Source organism: Etheostoma cragini, chromosome 13 (assembly GCF_013103735.1).
Source record: "Etheostoma cragini isolate CJK2018 chromosome 13, CSU_Ecrag_1.0, whole genome shotgun sequence".
Taxonomy (NCBI): domain Eukaryota; kingdom Metazoa; phylum Chordata; class Actinopteri; order Perciformes; family Percidae; genus Etheostoma; species Etheostoma cragini.
This window is the reverse complement of record NC_048419.1, coordinates 23,794,534-23,805,465: the sequence shown is the minus strand read 5'-3', so window position 1 is coordinate 23,805,465 and position 10,932 is coordinate 23,794,534. Positions and strand designations below refer to the sequence as shown.

The 10,932-nt window shown below is 43.0% G+C and overlaps 1 long non-coding RNA gene across 1 annotated transcript; it reads left to right on the top strand.

Moving 5' to 3' along the window:
• The first annotated feature begins 1,113 nt into the window (after positions 1-1,113).
• Positions 1,114-10,393, top strand: LOC117955351. Its single transcript, XR_004659025.1, has 3 exons — positions 1,114-1,233; positions 9,740-9,742; positions 10,382-10,393. It is a non-coding gene; the product is annotated as an uncharacterized LOC117955351 (long non-coding RNA).
• The last annotated feature ends 539 nt before the right edge of the window (positions 10,394-10,932 follow it).

Here is a 10,932-nt window from a genome sequence, read left to right as displayed (position 1 = left end):
AACCGATTTCAAAATCACATTACAGTGAATGGGGAGTTAATTTGAACAAGAAACATTTACAAGAACACAAGGAGCAAAACAGAAGCAACACAACTACACAATACATAAAGAATCATAAAAAAACATCAGATAACAAAAGCTTTAAAATCTCAGAGTCAAACCAGCTTGAGGGAACTTTGCAGTTTGTTCCTTTTAAAAAAGAGCAAAGTATCTGAAACCAGATTAGCTGCTTTCTGACCAGAGGGATTTTTTCAGTTCCTCAAACATATCGTTCCTGGAACCCCTTTGTTCACGTGTTCCCACCAGTTCAATTTTGGGATTATTTTGGGGTTCCTCTGCTCTCCTCCCCTCTGTCTGGCCTTGATTGCAGGAGTGAAGCCTGGTGTGCGGGAGTCAGGGTTCCAGCTGCAGCTCATCAGATCCAATCACCTCTGCTTCAAATACCCGGTCAACCTACCACTCCTCTGAGATCACAGTTTAGACTACGACGTTACGAAGTCTCTTTGCGGGCGCCACATTTGGATTAACGTGTGGGCCTTGCATGTAGGCTACTTATTGTTCTTTGTTTGCCACAGTTTCCGTTAACCGGACTCCTGCTTCCACCTTCACTCCTGCCCTCCACCACTCCTGCCCTCCCCCACTTCTGCCCTCCAACCTCGATCACTGGATCATCGGACACAGTTCACGTTCTGCACCCTGGATTACATTGGATTTGTTTTGGTTTTTTCATCACTGTCTCCCCGACATTGGACACTGGAATAAACCTGTTGGACTATCATTCTGGTCTTTGTTTCTGTTTGCATTTGGGTTCAACCAGTCTTCACACGCAACAGGCAAGGTCTTTTCCTTTTTTCGAATACTGACCTAGTAAAGCCCACACAGCACGCCATCTGTAACCTGCTGACGTCGTCTGTGTTAGCAAAACACACTTGAATTACTTGACTACGTGAAATACTGCGAGAATGGACAGAATGTTGAACTCTGAAAAGTGGACTGATGCGGAGGTGCAGGCGCTGCCGGCCATGTACGCCACAGAAGAGGTGCAGAGGGACCTGGAAGGATCCACAAGAAACCTTAAAATCTTCAGAGAGCTAGCGCAAAGGGGGGTTTGCATGTGGCGCTAAAGTCAAGTGACGACGCTATAAAGACCACTGCTGTGCTTGCGTCACTCCCTTACCCCTCCTACCAGTTCCTATGGACACTTGGCCAGTGTGAATGCAAATGGAAAAAACGGTTTACTCTGTGTCCTCCTTGGCTACTAGCAACTTTGCATAGGGCGGGGGGGGGGGGGGGGGGGGGGGGGTCGTGTGTGCAATCACGGAAGGCTTGTATCATGTGGATGCACCAACAGTGTGTTATCAGTACTTAGAATTTCTCACGGGGGCAACAGAAACTACGCACTACAGCTCTAAAATCCCACAAATAACCTGGTATGTCATATTCCATATTTCAGGGATAAGACTCATAACCAATGAAAAGGATCATAATGGGAGCACAGGGAAGTGGATTATGGTGCAGGCCTTCCTAGGCAGGGGACCTATTTTGTCCCCTTTGTAGCTTTTACAAAGGGGACAAAATAGGTCAATGTATTTTGACTATTCTTAAGCCTTTTATTGGGCAGTAAGTGTACTGCTGGTGCTGTGAGGTCTGGCCAGTCCAGCTCAGCGATGATGGTTTTGGTTTTTTAGAGAGACGAGGCAGCAGCGAGGCTCTCGGTGTCTTTTGATGAGGCCAGATGAGACCTTCAGCCACATTCCTGGTCAGTCTCCTGGGCTGCAGCGCGCCACATTACTGCCTGCTGTCCAAACAAACAAGGCCGGTCCCAGAGGGACTCCTGAGCCAAGCCGAGCCGAGTCGTGCCAAGCCAAGCCAGGACAAACCGCCCACCTCTGACAGCCCTAAAATACAGACTCTCCATTTTTAACTTCAAGAACAAGAAACGTTTTCGGTTAGTCACAAGTCGTTCCACATGTTGTGGTACAAGTTGTTGTTGTTGTCGCTTCTGATGGCCAGACGTCACCAACCGGTCACCGGAGTCTGTGTGTGCTCCTAAAATAAACGGATTCAAATGTCACCAGTCCCTCCTGGGGTCTTGTTTGTTTCTGTGTTGAAGAGGTTGTGCTGTGGAGGACACTAAATTTAGTGTTTGCTTAAAGCCTTCCACATTGTGCCATCATGGCCTAAATGTAACTAGCAGGCAGGTTTTGGGAGATTAGGATTTCTTCACATGCCTAAGCATGTTCGAGCAAAACATGGCAGTTAAAGAGTTTAGATCTTTATTAGGAATAAGAAAACAACCAAAATTTAAATTTTAACCCTTAACCCCTTTCAAAAAGACCCAAGCAAAAGTGTAAAGAATGGATTAAAGGGTTAAAGAGAGTTTCATAAAACACAGGGCTTTCAAGCCGGGGAGCGAAGTTTAACCCAAACCACGATATTTTTCTTTTTATTTGAACTTACCAAGTTGTTTTGGTGCATGATGCTCACTTTTTGTCAGCTAAACTCAACTGGCACGGCCCCTGGGAAGGCCCTCATCTGGCGGTGCTCTGTACGCGCTCAAAGTCCCCCACACTGTAAATAATGGCTGTGAAATCCACAGTAATTTACTTTAGATTTCACAGTAACACCACTGGATGTGATTTTTTTTTTTACAGTAGAATGCTGTAAAGTTACATTGTCAACTTGAAAAAATCACAGTAGTCTAAGCATTACAGTAAAAAATCACATTATAGCCGCTGTAGTACTGTAAATAGTAAAGTAAACAACTGTATTTTTACTTTTTTATCTTTTTAATTGTTTTGTATTTTACAATGAATATATAAAATACTGTAAATGGAAGTACAGTACCTTTACTGTAAAAAGATTTCACAGTAACTTGCTGCCAAGTGTTGCCAGTAAATTACTGTAAATTTTACGTTGAATTTGTGAGTGCGTCGTCGGCTTAACTCGACGTCTAACTACCAACGTCCGCTGATAACGACCGAGAGCTCACGGAGCCTTGTAGTCGGCGTCTCATTACCAGCCGGCAGTTGCCTCATTTTGTAGAATATGATGTGAATTGGTGAGCATAACTTTCAGTACGATATCATGTGAACCCGTTTTATGAGAACTCTTTGCTTTATTTCTCATCTGCATTCAGTCCACACACAAATGCTCACACACTATTCCTTGCTCTCCTGTCTGGGACTGTCACTATCGTATCAACTGATCTCATCTATCCAGGTATCGTATCAGCTGATCTCATCCATCCAATCCAAAACAGAAGAACATGGAGAATGTTTTTTTGCTTAAATGTTTGATAAATCGGGGTGCAGGGTAGCTCACCTTGTATGGAGTGTGCGCCCCATACACTAAGGCTGAATCCTTACTGCAGCGCTGGGATTCGTTTATATACCAGAGCTCTTTGCAGCATGCCTCTCTCTCTCTCCCTTCTTCTTCTCTCTCTCTCGCTGTCTCTCTCTCTCTCTCTCTCTATCTCTCTCTCTCTCTATCTCTCTCTCTCCCTTCTCTCTCTCTCTCTCTCTCTCTCTCTCTCTCTCTCTCTCTCTCTCTCGCTGTCTCTCTCTCTCTCTCTCGCTGTCTCTCTCGCTGTCTCTCTCTCTCCCTTCTTCTTCTCTCTCTCTCTCTCTCTCTACCTTCTTCTTCTCTCTCTCTCCCTTCTTCTTCTCTCTCTCTCTCTCTCTCTCTCGCTGTCTCTCTCTCTCGCTGTCTCTCTCTCTCTCTCTCTATCTCTCTCTCTCTCCCTTCTTCTTCTCTCTCTCTCTCTCTCTCTCTCTCTCTCTCTCTCCCTTCTTCTTCTCTCTATCTTTTAACCCTTTTCCTTTCTATCTACACCTGTTCATAAAGTAAAGGCAGAAAGCCTAAAACACAATCGTTAATATTCCAGTTTTGGCATGTTTTAGGAAGATATTAAAGGCTTTTTGATTAGTGCCTCAGATTCCTTAAACCTTTTTAATACAAGAAATTTAAAAATACATATATAGGCCTTTGATGGTGGGATGAAAACAGCTTGTGTTTTTGCATGTCTGTGGGTGTGGGCAGTTGTGTTTTACCACGTGTGTGTGTGTGTGTGTGTGTGTGTGTGTGTGTGTGTGTGTGTGAGAGAAAGAGGATGAGAAAGGAATGTGTGTGTGACACAGTGGTGGTAAAAACACACCACAGGATTTCTTTTTTTTGTGTTAACAAGTATTCCTGAAATGTCCTCACAGTTTGATTGAGCCAAGACTGAATGATCTCTTTTAATTTAAAAGAGGGACATGCTTGTGAAAAAAGTGGGTTGTTAAAGTAACTAATTTAAAAAAAAAAAACTCAACTTCAACAGACTTCAAACTGCCACACAACAGTTTGCTCTGGCAAATTTTAAGGTTTTAAAAGTAATGTTTCTTTTTAAAGACACATGCTGTAGTTAATGTGTGCATGAGTCTAAGATGTCAACGTTATAAAAAAACACAAACCTGAAAATGTAACTGACACAACAGTTTCCCAAGGTTTTTAGTGTGAGTGATGGAAAGAACAATCTCTAAAAACTGCAAATTTTAAGCGAGATCGCTGCCGTTGCTGCACAAGCTATACAATGTAAGTTATTGGGCAATTGCGCAACTTGAATTTACGTCCACAAAAGTGCTATTTTTACTACTGACAGGCACATATTATTGTTCCAAGTGTCTGACAACACAATGGAAAGGGTCTCTTCAGAACTCGACCTTTTTGTTAAAGACAAAGATCTTTTTTAAACATCCCTGAAAACGGCTGTTGCCAAACCTACCAGACCCCATTTAAATAAACAGTCATTTAATCATTGTGAAACACACTTCATTCAAAGTCAACAGAAACAAAATAAAACTCAAAACCCATCTTGGTTAGGTCTGTATGCTGAACCAACGACCATCGCTCTGGTTTTGGTTGAAATAAACACATAACTTACCGATTTACATATGGAAATATGCTGGATCAATACACGTTAAAAGTACTGTTTTTTTAATGGAGTCTGGTGGGTTTAGCTGTTGGTGTCTAAACAAAAAGGATCTTAATCTTTAACAAAAAAGGTCAATCTCTGTAGGGATCCTTTCCATAATGTCAGACACTTAGAATAAGAATCTACCTTTTAAATCTCATTATTTATTTCGAGCCACTTGGGGGCTGCAGGAAAAAGCTGTTAGTGTTAGCAAACAATTCTAATTTACACAAACATGTTTGCACATCCTGCACTAAACCATTCAGCCTTTTGTATCTTATTGTTTAAACAGTCACAAGGTACAGTACATGCTTTTTTTGCATTTATTGTTTGTTTCCTTATTAAATGGTTGTGTGTGCACCATGCACCCACCAAGGCAGATTATTTGTGAGTGTTACTTGGCCATAAATCCTCTTCTGGTTCTGATTCTGATACAGCAGACACACAGCAACATTCATAGCATTCAGTAGGAGTGATGTTTGTAACTCTCGTTTAGCTCTGCATTTACATTACATTTCACTGTACAAACTGTACAATGCCCCATGCAAAGCGTCCCTCTTCCTCCCTCCCTCTCTCTCTCTCCTTTCAGAAGCTCTCTTGAACTTTGAATCTCAAATTGTAAGACTGAATTTTACATTTTAAACAAATGTTATTTACATGAAACCAGACAAAGGCAGACTCCAGGTTCAGGGAGAAGACACACAGAAGATCAATGGCGACCTAAAGCAGAAACCAAATGGGTAGAGTCTTGTTTTTTATGACTATGCAGTGGTGGAGGAAGTACACAGATCCTTTACTGCAGTAAAACTATTGATACCACACTGTAAAAAGACTGTATTACAAGTAGAAAATTATCCTTCAGCATGGATCTGTAAGTATAATCATGAAAATGTACTTAAACTAGAAGAAGAATGTGACTGTTTTATATCATATCTTGTTGTTTTAGCACATCATTAGTTTATTTGGTGGACTGGGCTTAAAATTAACCTTAAAACAAGAAAGTTAATCTTACCCATAATCACCTGGCAGACTTCAGAAAGTTTTGCATGACATGATGCTGTTTCACAACAACCATCTGGAGTTGATTCCCTTATTTAATCTTAAAGTCTTTATCATGGTTGTCAAATCAGATTGACACGTTAACTGTGAAAGAGAGTGTGTCAGGATGCCAGACTGTGTGTGTGCACATCTTTGTGTCTGCGTCTCTGTGACGGACAGAGATGTCAAGTCATCACACAGGACAAGGCGTCTGGTCCAGAGCTGAATTCTGGGAGACGGAGGCAGACAAAGAGATGGTGTGATAGGTGGAAGGAGGTGACAGAGAGCTAAAGGCCAGTGGGTGAAGCTGATGGTGTCGCCACCTGCCCCCTCGCTGTCTGAAGAACTTGGCAAGACATTTCCTAAAGATGCAATCAGAGAATTCTTTCTTTCTCTTTACTAGGAAACTGCATTTTTTTGTTCATGGTCACACTGCGCGGTTCTGGGTGATGTAACTCTTTCCCTTTTTCGCTTTCACGCTGATTCGGTTTGTGATTTTCAACAGCAAACTTAAAGATCTGGTGATTTTAAGAGTTTGTATCCGCCTTTTTGCTGACAATGCAGCTCTGTTTGCTTCATTAGGCAGTAACCTCCACACTTCTGTTAGTGTGAGGCCATGGTACTCTGTTTTCCTGATGTTGCTGATCCAAGTGAAGGGCTTAAAGTATCTGGATCTTGATCACTCCTCAAGTCAATCTACGTTTCAACCTTCACCAGTGATGGTGGTAGTGACCTGTAAGAATGAGATTACTACTGAGCACGAATACTGAATAAAATACAATAAAACAAACTAGAGACACCCTACAACACCAATAAGATGCATAAATTTGAGGCATGACAGGATTAAAATACTAAAGTTTGTCTGCTTGTTACAGACGTTTGGGAAAATTGTGACATGTTGAGTGATTTAGCTCTTTTTGACTGGATGACTCGGCCCCTTTTGGACCTTTGCACCACCTGTAATTGCCACTTCAGACAGCTCCTTGTCCAAAAGGTGCTGATACAATGTCCTCTATCTCCTGAATCTCTTTAGTGTCCTCCAGTCTTCCACAATGACGAGCAAGCATGCGTCCAGTGTCTCGATTGGTCCGGCCCGTCTGCTGCCTCGGCGCCCCTGTGGGGGTTGTATAATAGACCGATGGGGGTGTCACTCAAACCCGTCTGTGGAGAAAAGGGAGGGAGGTAATGTAGCATTAGGTCATCCCCATCCCTCCTGTTCTCCCTCTGACAGGTCTCATCATGAGGGAGACCTGCCGGGCGGATTGACAACTCAATGAGTCAACCAGCGCCGGGCTTTAACAAGCACCATTTCACGGCTTCAGTCTTTGTGTGATGAACCCTCTTGCCCCACCCAATATAACCTCCTCTACCACCCCCACACTCTCCCTCTTTCCTTCCTTTACACAACCCCTCCCTTTCCTACTGCTGTCCTGTCTCTGTTGTTCTGGTTTGAGATGGGACGCAGCAGCTCTCCTTATTATTAGTGAAACTACAACAGAGAATCCATAAGGGCTTCATTTAAAGTTTATTTTCATTCATTGCCTGAACGCTTTTTTGTCTCTGAGCTACCTCACTGAACACTAATCTGCAGGAAAAAAAAAGGGAATCCCACTTTCTTTAGTCTCTGCCACACACCCAGGAGGAATATGAGAAACCCTTTCTCTGCCAAACCCTCACACTGTTCTGTAAGTACGTTTCCATCCACCAAAACCTGAGTGGAATATGATAGATATAGAGCTAATCAGAGCATTTCTATGGCCAGAGGAGGAAAAAAGAAAAGAAAACATTGACGATGGGATGTGTGACTGCATGATGAGGTGACAAAGTCTCATTTTAATGACTTTATATGCTGCTGGACAGTTTATTCTAAAATAATGCATCATATTATTATCTCATATTTTGTATTAACTAAATCCGCGAAGTAACTAAAGTTGTAAAATAAATGTAGTGGAGTAAAAAGTACAATATTTGCCTCCAAAATAGTGGGGTAGGAGTATACAGTAGCATCAAATCACAGTACAAATACATCAAAATTGTTCTTAAGTTGCCGACAGTACATAAGTGAAATGTACTTCTGGTTAATAAAAAGGCCAACACAGGTCTGTTACAGGATGCATACTTCTCTCTCCTCCACACCTTCACTCTCTGCTAAAATCTGAGTTGCTGAATCATCCAATGTGAACGTACTTCTTTAGGCCTCCTGGGCTGAAGGATGGACGGAACCGTGGATGCAGAAGGTAGAGGAGAACGGAGGAAGAAATGAAGCAAGGAGGGGAGGAAAGGAAGGACAGTGGGAGGCATGGCAGGGGAGGGGATGCTGTCACGCTTTGGTGCCTCTCAATTGAAGTCTGAACGCCGGCCACAAAACCCAGCTCGCTCCATATACCTCATCTTTGCATGTGAATGGAAGACTCCATTGTCTGGGCCTAACTGCACATTTAACCTGTCTGGACTGAAAGAAAGGGAAAATTTCTCTCCCTGTCTCTCTCACACCCGCTCTCGTCTTAACAAACCAATTAGCCGGACACTTCTCTTGCAAAGACTTCTTTACACTGGTGCTTGGGTAGTGAACAGGCCACTCCCGGATGTTTCATTTTTAGCCGGAGGGAGTAAAACAGAACTTCTCCAGCTTCTCTCTCTTATGTGTTTTGGATTTGAGCCTCTGGGATCTTTTAAATAGTGTGTTATGAGTGTATAAAGCCTGTATTTGACGGTCACTGCGTCCGCAGAGCAGAAATAAATCTGATGGTTGTTGTTCAGCTTCACATCCAGACTTCCAGAGCCTGCCAGCGATGCACAAATGACCCTCTTCCGAAATCTGATGCCAAGGCTGATTTTCTTGTAATTAGCCTTTTTTTTTAAATCTGCTCTTTGTACTGTTTAGTGTTTTTTTTTTTGCTTTGGTGGAAAACTGTCCAATGCTTTTATATCTCTGTACCAAACCCAGTACCAAAACCAGTTGGTACTAGGTAAAGTTAACTTAATATTAATATTACTATACTAATATTAAAGCCATTTGCAACAATTGATCTTCAATGATGATTGAAGGTCACTTTTCTGGACTGGAAAACAAATTAATCATCATCCATGTTTCAACAGTGTTCTCCCCTGTTATGCAACACCGTGGGACATCGACTAAAAGGAAGTTTCAATCAATTAAAGGTGCAATATGTAATACTGACAGCAAGTGTTTTAAAATACTGTAGTTACTGCAGTACAAATTCAAAATACTGGAGAGAGTCGTCTCCTCCGTCCCCCTTTGCGGAGGTTGCCAGGCTGAGACCGCAGCATCCACAACAATGTAGCTGGACACTTGTCTCACATAGCCAGACACAACTCCACAGCAAGTTAGACGCTGGCTCTGTTGACAGTCATGAAAGCCCGTGCTCACACAGAGCTATGTACCCGACTGACAGAATTAGGTAGGAACCGCTAAATATAAAAACTACCTTGCCGTCCTCTCCACCCGACTGAACTCACTTTATTAGCTTAGAATTGCAGCAACTTCTCACGGTTCTCTCTTCCCGGTTTTTAAGGTCGGGTAGAATTCATCTCTACTGATCCCCCATGGCTGTTCTAACGTTACAGGTACAGTATATGTACAGTATTTACAGGTACAGTATATTTTTACAGGTACAGTATATGTATCTGGTAACCCGGCACGGCCGTCAAACTGACCAGTTGGTAACAAAACACAGGAAATCTCAAATGGAGAAAATACTGGCGTTAGCATTGTTGTCAGAAAAGATTGTATTTCAACTTAACATGTTTCCTTAATATCTGACGATGCATTGGGGTCAATTTGGGACTTATTACACTAAATATATTACACACTGGACTTTTAATTGTTCTTATATTGGGACAAAACTACTTTAAAAATAAATAATACATTTGGTGTGTGAAATACTGTTGTATCTGTTATTATAGATATTTTAGAAGTAAAGTCCATAAAGCATCAAGAAAACAGCTGAATACACACTTTTCACTGATAGTGTTCAAATCTACTTCATGTTTTGCCTCGGCACAGGCCAGTCCAGGCTGAAACCGTCTGTAGGTCACCAGTGCTGATGTGAATGCAGATCGCTTCGGTCCCCTGATGCTCCCTCATGAATACCGGCGTCCTGAGGAGTCGCGTCCTGGAGAGACGACGCCGTTTCTCCACCTGTGAAGCTGTCAAACAACCAACTGGAGGTTTGTTTGTGTCGTGCAACCGACTCAATCCTCAGCAAGAGTTCTCTTAACACAATGGTCCACCAGCCCCTCTGGTTCTGAAGCTCAGTCGAGGGGGAGTGCCTCCAAAATGCCTGGTGCTGAGAGGCTCATTCATCTAATCAGACACTTGGAGAATTAACTCCCGCTAGGGTGAGAGCTGCCTCCACCTCCCTGCAGTCGGAGGAGAGTGACCCTTGTTCAGTTTTTAAATTTTTATTCAATTCAATTCAATTTTATTTATATAGCGCCAAATCCAAACAACTCACCTATCTCACTCTCAGGTCTAGACCGTACTCTGTGGTGTAATGTACAGAAACCCGACAATTCCCAACAAGAGCAACCACTAGGAGACAGAGGCAAGGAAAAACTTCCTTTAAGAGGCAGAAACCTCGAGCAGAACCATGGCTCGGGGTGGGGGGGGGCATCTGCCTCGACCAGTTGGGGGTGAGAGAGAGAGACAGACAGAGACAGAGACAGAGACAGAGACAGAGACAGAGAAAGAGAAAAAGAGAAAAAGAGAAAGACAGACAGAGACAGGATGAGACAGAGAGAGAGAGAGAAAGAGAGAGAGAGATGGAGAATTGCAGCGGAGGGTGTGGAGCAGGAACATGGAGGCGGCAGGTGACTCCAACCACAGATCCAGAGCCAGAACCACCTGCAGGAAGCGATAGGAGGAGAGAGGAGAGGGGCGAGAGAGAGAGGAGAGAGAGAGGAGAGAGAGGAGAGGG